We start from the raw sequence: 12,336 nt of genomic DNA on the forward strand, positions 1-12,336 counted from the left end.
AGAGGACAAAAATGCTGACAGCTGCAGCACACAGGTTACAAAACAGCTGGGAATACATCTATGATGTTCTGATCATATGGCACATTATGAACTGATATACAAACAACGATTGATTTAACAATACAAGTTTTTCAATGTAAATTATTATACAAAATTCTTGCTACCAACAAAATGTTATATACGGGGCATACAACCATGTCAGCTATGTAGGTTTTGGTATGGCCCCTTAAAACAGTTTTCTGGTCACAGGTTTAGGAGTGGCTAAAAAGTCAGAACATTGTTCTAAAATTAACGCTACAAATAGCACTATTTGGCAATCTGGAAAGCCATAGTCAATCAATCAACAACCTAATAATACTTTAAGAAAACAAATCCTTATAAAATCATAATCTGTTGATAATATATACTTTGAAAGGTTCCGAATCTGTGTAAAACATCACAGCACAGTTAAAAAAATATATGGCACAAGCAAATCAAGACAAGGTGTTCTATAGAGATAGGTGGGGTGGACTCAGGGAAGCTGAGGGGTGGATTAAATATGTAATAGTTCATCTGTAATAGTTCCTCATCTGTAGTAGTTCCTCATCTGTAATAGTTCCTCATTTGTAGTAGTTCCTCATCTGTAATAGTTCCTCATCTGTAATAGTTCTTCATCTGTAATAGTTCCTCATCTGTAATAGTTCATCTGTAATAGTTCCTCATCTGTAATAGTTCCTCATCTGTAATAGTTCCTCATCTGTAATAGTTTATCTGTAATAGTTCCTCATCTGTAATAGTTCTTCATCTGTAATAGTTCATCTGTAATAGTTCTTCATCTGTAATAGTTCATCTGTAATAGTTCCTCATCTGTAATAGTTCTTCATCTGTAATAGTTCCTCATCTGTAATAGTTCATCTGTAATAGTTCCTCATCTGTAATAGTTCCTCATCTGTAATAGTTCCTCATCTGTAATAGTTCCTCATCTGTAATAGTTTATCTGTAATAGTTCCTCATCTGTAATAATTCCTCATCTGTAATAGTGAATCTGTAATAGTTCCTCATCTGTAATAGTTCCTCATCTGTAATAGTTCCTCATCTGTAATAGTTCATCATCTGTAATATTCCATCTGTAATAGTTCCTCATCTGTAATTGTTCATCTATAATAGTTCCTCATCTGTAGTAGTTCCTCATCTGTAATAGTTCCTCATCTGTAATTGTTCCTCATCTGTAATAGTTCCTCATCTGTAATAGTTCATATGTAATAGTTCATCATCTGTAGTAGTTAATCTGTAATAGTTCGTGATCTGTAATTGTTCATCTGTAATAGTTCGTCATCTGTAATAGTTCATCTGTAATTGATCATCTGTAAGAGTTCTTCATCTGTAATAGTTCATCTGTAATAGTTCTTCATCTGTAATAGTTCCTCATCTGTAATAGTTCTTCATCTGTAATAGTTCTTCATCTGTAATAGTTCCTCATCTGTAATAGTTCATCTATAATAGTTCATCTGTAATAGTTCCTCATCTGTAATAGTTCTTCATCTGTAATAGTTCATCTGTAATAGTTCTTCATCTGTAATAGTTCATCTGTAATAGTTCTTCATCTGTAATAGTTCATCTGTAATAGTTCTTCATCTGTAATAGTTCGTCATCTGTAATAGTTCATCTGTAATAGTTCATCTGTAATAGTTCATCTGTAATAGTTCTTCATCTGTAATAGTTCATCTGTAATAGTTCATCTGTAATAGTTCATCTGTAATAGTTCTTCATCTGTAATAGTTCATCTGTAATAGTTCTTCATCTGTAATAGTTCATCTGTAATAGTTCTTCATCTGTAATAGTTCGTCATCTGTAATAGTTCATCTGTAATAGTTCTTCATCTGTAATAGTTCATCTATAATAGTTCATCTGTAATAGTTTATCATCTGTAATAGTTCCTCAGCTGTAATAGTTCCTCATCTGTAATAGTTCTTCATCTGTAATAGTTTATCTGTAATAGCTCCTCATCTGTAATAGTTCATCTATAATAGTTCATCTGTAATAGTTCCTCATCTGAAATAGTTCCTCATATGTAATAGTTCCTCATCTGTAATAGTTCATCATCTGTAATAGTTAATCTGTAATAGTTCTTCATCTGTAATAGTTCTTCATCTGTAATAGTTTATCTGTAATAGCTCCTCATCTGTAATAGTTCATCTATAATAGTTCATCTGTAATAGGTCCTCATCTGTAATAGTTCCTCATGTGTAATAGTTCCTCATCTGTAATAGTTCATCATCTGTAATAGTTCATCTACAATTGTTCCTCATCTGTAATAGTTCATCTGTAATAGTTCATCTATAATAGTTCCTCATCTGTAGTAGTTCAGCTGTAATAGTTCCTCATCTGCAGTAGGTCCTCATCTGTAATAGTTCCTCATCTGTAATAGTTCCTCATCTGTAATAGTTCCTCATCTGTAGTAGTTCCTCATATGTAATAGTTCCTCATCTGTAATAGTTCCTCATCTGTAATAGTTCCTCATCTGTAATAGTTCCTCATCTGTAATAGTTCCTCATCTGCAGTAGGTCCTCATCTGTAATAGTTCCTCATCTGTAATAGTTCCTCATCTGTAATAGTTCATCTGTAATAGTCCCTAATCTGTAATAGTTCCTCATATGTAGTAGTTTCTCATCTGTAGTAGTTCCTCATCTGTAATAGTTCATCTGTAATAGTTCATCTGTAATAGTTCCTCATATGTAGTAGTTTCTCATCTGTAGTAGTTCCTCATCTGTAATAGTTAATCTGTAATAGTTCCTCATCTGTAGTAGTTCCTCATCTGTAATAGTTCATCTGTAATAGTTCCTCATCTGTAGTAGTTCCTCATCTGTAATAGTTCCTCATCTGTAGTAGTTCCTCATCTGTAATAGTTCATCTGTAATAGTTCCTCATCTGTAGTAGTTCCTCATCTGTAATAGTTCCTCATCTGTAATAGTTCCTCATCTGTAGTAGTTCCTCATCTGTAGTAGTTCATCTGTAGTAGTTCCTCATATGTAGTAGTTCCTCATCTGTAATAGTTCATCTGTAGTAGTTCCTCATATGTAGTAGTTCCTCATCTGTAATAGTTCATCTGTAGTAGTTCCTAATCTGTAATAGTTTTTCATATGTAGTCGTTCCTCATCTGTAATAGTTCATCTGTAATAGTTCGTCATCTGTAATAGTTCTTCATCTCTAATAGTTCCTCATCTGTAATAGTTCATCTGTAATAGTTCTTCATCTGTAATATTCCATCTGTAATAGTTCATCTGTAATAGTTCTTCATCTGTAATAGTTAATCTGTAATAGTTCATCTGTAATTGTTCATCTGTAATAGTTCCTCATCTGTAATAGTTCATCTGTAATAGTTCATCTGTAATAGTTCATCTATACAGATGAACTATTACAGATGAACTATTACAGATGAGGAACAATTACAGATGAGGAACTATTACAGATGAACAATTACAGATGAAGAACTATTACAGATGAACTATTACAGATGAAGAACTATTACAGATGAACTATTACAGATGAGGAACTATTACAGATGAGGAACTATTACAGATGAACTATTACAGATGAAGAACTATTACAGATGAACTATTACAGATGAACTATTACAGATGGAATATTACAGATGAAGAACTATTACAGATGAACTATTACAGATGAACTATTATAGATGAACTATTATAGATGAACTATTACAGATGAACTATTATAGATGAACTATTACAGATGAACTATTATAGATGAACTATTACAGATGAACTATTATAGATGAACTATTACAGATGAAGAACTATTACAGATGAACTATTACAGATGAACTATTACAGATGACGAACTATTACAGATGAAGAACTATTACAGATGAACTATTACAGATGACGAACTATTACAGATGAAGAACTATTACAGATGAACTATTACAGATGGAATATTACAGATGAAGAACTATTACAGATGAACTATTACAGATGGAATATTACAGATGGCAAACTATTACAGATGAACTATTACAGATGAGGAACAATTCCTCATCTGTAATAGTTCATCTGTAATAGTTTGTCATCTGTACATTTCCATCTGTAATAGTTCATCTGTAATAGTTCTTCATCTGTAATAGTTCGTCATCTGTAATAGTTCATCTGTAATAGTTCATCTGTAATAGTTCTTCATCTGTAATAGCTCCTCATCTGTAATAGTTCATCTATAATTGTTCCTCATCTGTAATAGTTCGTCATCTGTAATAGTTCATATGTAATAGTTCATCTGTAATAGTTCTTCATCTGTAATAGTTTGTCATCTGTAATAGTTAATCTGTAATAGTTAATCTGTAATAGTTCCTCATCTGTAATAGTTCATCTATAATTGTTCCTCATCTGTAATAGTTCCTCATCTGTAATAGTTAATCTGTCATAGTTCCTCATCTGTAATAGTTCATCTATAATATTTAATCTGTAATAGTTCCTCAGCTGTAATAGTTCCTCATATGTAATAGTTCATCATCTGTAATAGTTCATCATCTGTAATAGTTCCTCATCTGTAGTAGTTCATCTGTAATAGTTCCTCGTCTGTAATAGTTCATCTGTAATAGTTCCTCATCTGTAGTAGTTCATCTGTAATAGTTCCTCATCTGTAATAGTTCATCTATAATTGTTCCTCATCTGTAATAGTTCCTCATCTGTAATAGTTCATCTGTCATAGTTCCTCATCTGTAATAGTTCATCTATAATAGTTCATCTGTAATAGTTCCTCAGCTGTAATAGTTCCTCATATGTAATAGTTCATCATCTGTAATAGTTCTTCATCTGTAATAGTTCCTCATCTGTAGTAGTTCATCATCTGTAATAGTTCATCTGTAATAGTTCATCTGTAATAGTTCATCTGTAATAGTTCCTCATCTGTAATAGTTCATCTATAATTGTTCCTCATCTGTAATAGTTCCTCATCTGTAATAGTTCATCTGTCATAGTTCCTCATCTGTAATAGTTCATCTATAATAGTTAATCTGTAATAGTTCCTCAGCTGTAATAGTTCCTCATATGTAATAGTTCATCATCTGTAATAGTTCATCATCTGTAATAGTTCCTCATCTGTAATATGTCCTCATCTGTAATAGTTCATAATCTGTAATAGTTAATCTGTAATAATTCCTCATCTGTAGTAGTTCATCTATAATAGTTCCTCATCTGTAATTGTTCATCTGTAATAGTTCCTCATCTATAATAGTTCCTCATCTGTAGTAGTTTATCTATAATAGTTCCTCATCTGTAGTAGTTTATCTATAATAGTTCCTCATCTGTAATAGTTCCTCATCTGTAATAGTTCCTCATCTATAATAGTTCCTCATCTGTAGTAGTTCCTCATCTGTAATAGTTCCTCGCCTGTAGTAGTTCATCATATGTAGTAGTTCCTCATCTGTAATAGTTCATCTGTAATAGTTGTGACTGAAAATAATATACATCATATCATGTGTATCGGACATATCTTAGCACTATGAATCCAAATGTTAAAAACTTCCATGAATCCAGATCTGTATATAAAATAAAAAATATGTTATGTGATATTATGCAAAAAAGTACCATTATGTAAAAATGTATTTGTAACAAAGTTACTTTTGTCCTTTGGAGAGGGGTGGGTGGTGGATGGCCAATATATATACTTTTTTCCCAGTGGTGTAAAGTACTTAAGTAAAAATACTTTCAAATACCACTTCAGTAGTTTTTTGGGTTATCCGTACTTTACTTTACTATTTATATTTTTCACAACTTTCAGATTTACTTCACTAGATTCTTAAAGAAAATAATGAACTTGTAACGGCTTTCTAATGGTGAAGGAGAGTCGGACCAAACTGCAGCGTGTCTATTGTGATTCATCTTTAATAAACAAACGTAACACACAACAAAACACTAACACTACAAAACGAAAACCGAAAACAGCCTATACAAGTGTCTACTAACCTCTAACCAGGGGCCTGTTGCACAAAAGTAGAATTAAGACATCCGGGATAAATGACTCAGCTGAGCTCAATGAAGCCAAAACATGTGCGTCCAGGCTTAATTGGTTGCACAAAGACCAAGCCAGGATGAGCAGACACGGATTCATTAAGCCAGGTGAAACCAATCCTGGATAGGTGCATCTGCTCACGGCTCACTCAAATAGACCCCGCCACAGATCACAGATTAACTGATTTACCATGGCAACTAGAGCCGCGTACTTTTCCCCGTCGGAAGCACAAATCCTCATGGAGGCATACGAGGAGGTAAAAGATATAATTAAGAAGAAAGGCAACACCGCCACAGTGATAAAGCAAAGAGAAAAAGCGTGGCAAAGTATTGCAGACCGCCTGAATGCGTAAGTAGTGCACAATTACACACTCACCGCTCCGCTGAAACATCACAATTACAATTCAAATATTTAATTCACATCTCCAAAAATGCAGTTGTACTGTAATTATGAAACGGTTAAATTTTTAATTGAAATGCACTGCAGATATGAGTGAAATTGTGTAAAGTAACTCCATCACACTGTATAAAGCTATGATAAATTTTTTGATATTTTTACTGAAAACAAGACAAAAATACCAAGTAATTTTTTGCAGTGTGACTCCATTAAATGTGTGTGTGTGTGTGTGTGTGTGTGTGTGTGTGTAGATTAAACATGAACGGGCCAAAACGGACATGGCAGCAGGTCAAAATCAAATACAAGAACATTCTGCAGAATGGTATGGTCCCTGACTAATATTTAACAAAGCACAAGCATATATTGTACCCAGAAGGTGCCTGCTCACACATTGTCTGTACTGTTTTAGCAGTGAAAAGAATACCCACAGACAAGGCACGGGTGGTGGGTCACCAAAGGCTGACCTTACCCCAGCAGAGGACATGGCCTTGGAGCTAAATAAAGGCCGGCCCGTCTTAGAGGGGATCCCTGGGGGGAAAGAGACGAGCATAGGTTCCTCCCAAGATGCCACCCGCTTCATTCAAGGTATGTCCTTCCATCTCTACATGGGATACAACCACATTCATATTGAATCAATTTGGACTGTCTGACTTTGGTTTACCTATTGCCTTGCAGTGCCTGGCAGCACTGTGTTCCTGTTAGAGCCACCAGCACAAGCACCAGACGATGCTGATCCAGTGAGTACTCCATCAAAGGCATACTGTAGGCCTGGCATGTCTTGTCTACTAGCTTCAATATGAATCCGATTAAATGTGATAGGGTGAAGGCCCCAGTGCAGCAGCAACAGCACATGATGGAGACGATGATGAGGAGGAGACCATCTCTCTGGATTCCAGAAGGCATGAGGTATCATGTTAAGACTGTGAAAGTACTATTTACTCTACAATGGTGAGGAGTCCTCATCAAAATCAAAAAATCTAATTTCTTTTACAGGACCCAGATGCTATACAGTGGGAAAACCAGCCTGGCAACATAGTGCGTATTAATAAAAGGACACCACATCCTGCCAAATTCCAGCTGCGCTAATTGTATTGTGTTCACAGAGCTCACAAGCTATCAGAAAGTTGTATGGCAACCACCTCCGGCGCCAAATAGAACTGGCAGACATAGACATTCAGTACAAGAAGAAAAAGATGGAAAATCTTGCACTGGAGTCCGAAATAAAAAAGAGGACAATTAGGAAACTGGACCTTGAAATAAAAAAACTTGAGAGGGAGGTGAGATATGCCTTCAATGTACACTGTATGCTAACTGTAACACAAATGTATTAATCATTATTTTTCTTTCCTCCCCAGCTCCAAGAAGATGACACAGCTCAAAATAAAAATTAGGTATATTCTCGTAAAGTCAAGTGAGCCATGACATATGAGCTCTTATTGTGAGCACACAGGACGGTGGCATCTTTCTAAGGTTTTTTTATTTTCCCAGCAATCAGTACAACCAAGTCATCGTTATAAGGCATCGCCCTCTTTTGCCCACCCCCCAGCACCAGGTGTGGCCACTAGCCTATATGAAGGCCCAAAATTGTGTGTTCCTTTCTGCTCTGACAATGGCATGCCCATTCGTGCGAGATGTGGTGGATGAAGAAGCACTTGTGCTGAGGAGAGCCTTCAGGCGAGAAAGGGTCTTCAGGGACCGGTTGGACCCACTGGCCTTCCCTGATGACCATCTATATGAAAGATACAGGTTTTCTGCAGATGGCATCAGGTATCTATGCAGACTACTGGGTCCCAGGATTAAGCACCGCACTGCACGGAGCCATGCACTGAGTGTGGAGCAAATGGTTTGTGTGGCCTTGCGCTTTTTGCTAGTGGAGCCTTCCTGTACTCAGTGGGGGATGCAGAACAGCTGAACAAGGCCACAATTTGCCGCACAATAAGGAGTGTGTGTCTGGCTATCAAAGCATTAGCAGATGTCTTCATCTCCTTCCCTGGCCACAGAAGACTCTGTGACATCAAAGAGGAGTTCTATAGGATTGCAGGTAAGAGGATCTACAAATTACAGGACAACTGTTAACACATAGTAGGATACTCATTACTTTGTGTGACAGGTTTCCCCAATGTCATTGGTGCAGTGGACTGCACACACATAAGGATAAAAGCCCCTCAGGTGCCCATGAGGCCGATTTTGTGAATAGGAAATCCTTTCACAGCATTAATGTTCAGGTGAACATAACTTTTTGATATTGTCCATTGACGAACACTCTGCATTGCCAGTGATGTGCATTGATTGGTGTAATATTCCTCATCTTATGATTTCAGATGGTCTGCAATGCTGACTGTGTGATCAGCAATGTTGTGGCAAAATGGCCTGGCTCAGTCCATGACTCCAGAATCTTTCGGGCCTCTGAAATCTATCAGTGCCTATCACAAGGTAAGCCACACAACCCCTATTTATAACCATCATGGCTGTGTCAAGAATATCACTGTGTTTATGAGGTAGTAATGATGAGATTTTGTGTTGACAGGTGAATTCTCTGGTGTGTTGCTGGGAGACAGGGGTATGGCTGCCAGCCTTTTCCTGACACCTTTCACAGACCCCCAGGAAGCACAGCAGGCCTACAACCATGCCCATGCCAGGACCAGGGCCAGAGTTGAAATGACCTTTGGCCTCCTGAAGGCACGTTTCACTGCCTTCACAAATTAAGGGTCAGCCCTGTTAGGGCATGTGATATATTACTGTTGTGCTGTCCTCCACAATGTGGCCTGCCTGAGGAAGGAGAGGGCCCCAGAGTGCCACCAGCCATGGACTGGGACAATCCGGCAATCTTCCCTGATGACGACAGTGGTCGGCTGCTGAGGGACCAATATGTGTTGAATTATTTTAGTTAGTATGTGTGTTTCAATTTTGGTTAAATATGTTGCGGTGGCAGAGGAATTTGGGTTTTTTTGGGTTCGTTTTTTGACGAATTTGGCCTCTTATGATGTTTGTGCGGTATACTGTGTGTAATACAAGGCTGCAGGGAGGCTACTGCATCCATTCATTTGTCTGTTCAGTTGATGTGTATGGATTTGTCCTGCATTTATTTTAGTGTGCAGACATGCAGGGTGTGTTATATACAGACCTTTGAATCTGTATGTATAATTTTGTATAATATGCTTGGATTCTGTGCTTTCCATCTTGTAGAGTCACTGTGACTTCAGTTTCAAAGGAGCTGATGGTTTACCTGCTTTGTTTTGTCCTTATTCAATAAAGGAACATAATGTTACACATTGTGTTTTTATATTCATATGGAATGTGTCTTTGTTTATATGACAGAGTACTAGGGCCACACTGAAGAAAAAGGATAAAGTCATAAATTTATGAGGCTGGTTCTTTCTGCAGAAAAGCTACATATTGTTTTTACAGTTTTGATACTTATGACAATGTGATACTTAATATTCTGGCACATCAGCATGTCTTTGTTTATGAAACCATACTGAAGTACAATTTCACGAAATGCCCCACATCTGTCCTCCTTTAAAAAAACTGGTTACAATATTATGACTTGTGTTTTTTTTCCCCTCTGTAGCCCTAATATTCTATCATTTTATATATAGCCTTATAGTCTATGGGAAACTGTAAATTATCTAATGATAGCAACATCATCTAAAAATCATTTTTTATCCAAAATCATTGAAATTAATGATCACAAACGTTTAAATAATAACAGTGGGTCTAGTTATATGTGATAACAATGTATAGTGAGCAGTGAAATAACTATTGGTTTCCATTTGTTTGACTGCTGACTGACATTAGGGATGAGATTAAATAGATCCTGGAATTTAGCCTGGTCTGGAAGGCTAGCTCCACAGAATAAATCTCCATGGTAATTTATACCATAACATATCCTCCTGCCCCCTATCCATCTTTAGTGCAACCGGATTACGGATCAATTGAGCCAGGATCACCAAGATATCCTGGCTTAATCCCTTATCCTAGTTTTGTGCAACAGGCCCCAGGACATCAAGACACACAGGACAATCACCCACAATACAACCAAAGAATATGGCTGCCTAAATATGGTTCCCAATCAGAGACAACGGTAAACACCTGCCTCTGATTGAGAACCACTTCAGACAGCCATAGACTCTCCTAGAACACCCCACTAAGCTACAATCCCACTATACACACATTCCAAAATCCCAAGACAAAACACACCACAATACAAAAACTCTATGCCACACCCTGGCCTGACCCAATACATGAAGAAAACACAAAATACTTGACAGAAGAACTTCTTACTCCATACATTTTCCCTGACACCCAAAAGTACTTGTTACATTTTGAATGCTTAGCAGGACAGAACATGGTCCAATTCACACACAGAACATCCCTGGTCATCCCTACGGCCTCTGATCTGGCGGACTCACTAAACACAAATGCATTGTTTGTAAATGATGTCTGAGTTCTGGAATGTGCCCCTGGTTATCCGTAAATAAAAAAATAACAAGGAAATTGTGGCTACTGGTTTGCTTAATATATGGAATTTTAAATGTTTCATACATATATTTTAGCAATTACATTTACTTTTGATACTTAAGTATATTGAAAACCAAATACTTTTACTCAAGTAGTATTTTACTGGGTGACATTCACTTGAGTAATTTATCTTTACTTTTACTCAAGTATGACATTGGGTACTTTTTCCACCACTGTATTTTTTTAACACTGGGGTAAATCCTTTAAGAAATCACAGGGATACGTGCACACACACACTCCCTCAGGTACTAGTGATGGGCACACGGGCACAGAGTCACAGTGCACAGTCACGCACGCACACACACACACCCCTAGGTACTAGCGAAGGGGCACCAGCCAGGGCCATGAATCTTGAGAGATAAACACAGCGCTCCATCCATTACAATTACAGCAGCACCCCAGAGGGCCTCCTGGCCATCTGTCTCCATGGTGTCAGGGCCATACTGGGGCCTGTGGGCCTTAACGCTCTGCTTCCTCAGCTCAGCACAGCTCAGCAAAGCATGCATCACCAACCCACCAGGGCTCACCGGGCACATGCTGAGCCAGAGGAGAGGACGCATGGAGCATCACAACAAACAAGGACTGGAGCTGTGTGTCCCAAATGGTGCCCTAATCCATATAGTGCACTCATTTAGACCAGGGCTCTGGTCAAAAGTAGAGCACTAAATAGGAATAGGTTGCAGTTATGGACGCAAATGGAGAGCTTCACAGTGTGAAATTACCACCAAAACAATGGTAGCCAATAGCTGACTCATATTCACTCATACAAACAGTACACTGTCCGAAAAGTTACATAGTTAGTCTATTATGATTAGATTACTTTATTTCCCCATTATGGACCCATTGTAAGATTAGACCGATAGATGATCCGATTATTTGTATTGGGGCCTTGGACTCGGTGATCAAATTTCCCATCCAGTTTGGTGCAGTACGGAGTGGACAGTCAGTCACAGAGCAGATTGTATTTCTCTAATGGCCCCATTACACCAGTTTCTATGAACATATGTCATTGACTCCACATAGAGTTCATTGTTTCTTACCCAGCATGAACGTACACAAACACACACCCACACACCACACACACACACACACACACACACACACACACACACACACACACACACACACACACACACACCACACACACACACACACACACACACACACACACACACACACACACACACCTGTCTTCTTCACGTTCTCCCCACACTTGCTCCAGTTTGACACTGCATGTGTAAAACTGTTTCAGCCGTCAACCCCTAGCTACGTGAACACATGGACCCCCCTCAGTGTCTGGTATACATAAATGACAATACTGCTCCCCTCACATCTGTAAATTGTCAACATCTTTCTAAGAAACCAGAGAGGGTGGGGAACCATGACAATATTCACTTGTGTTGTACTTAATGC

The sequence above is a fragment of the Oncorhynchus nerka genome, linkage group LG11 (assembly GCF_034236695.1).
Source record: "Oncorhynchus nerka isolate Pitt River linkage group LG11, Oner_Uvic_2.0, whole genome shotgun sequence".
Lineage (NCBI taxonomy): Eukaryota > Metazoa > Chordata > Actinopteri > Salmoniformes > Salmonidae > Oncorhynchus > Oncorhynchus nerka.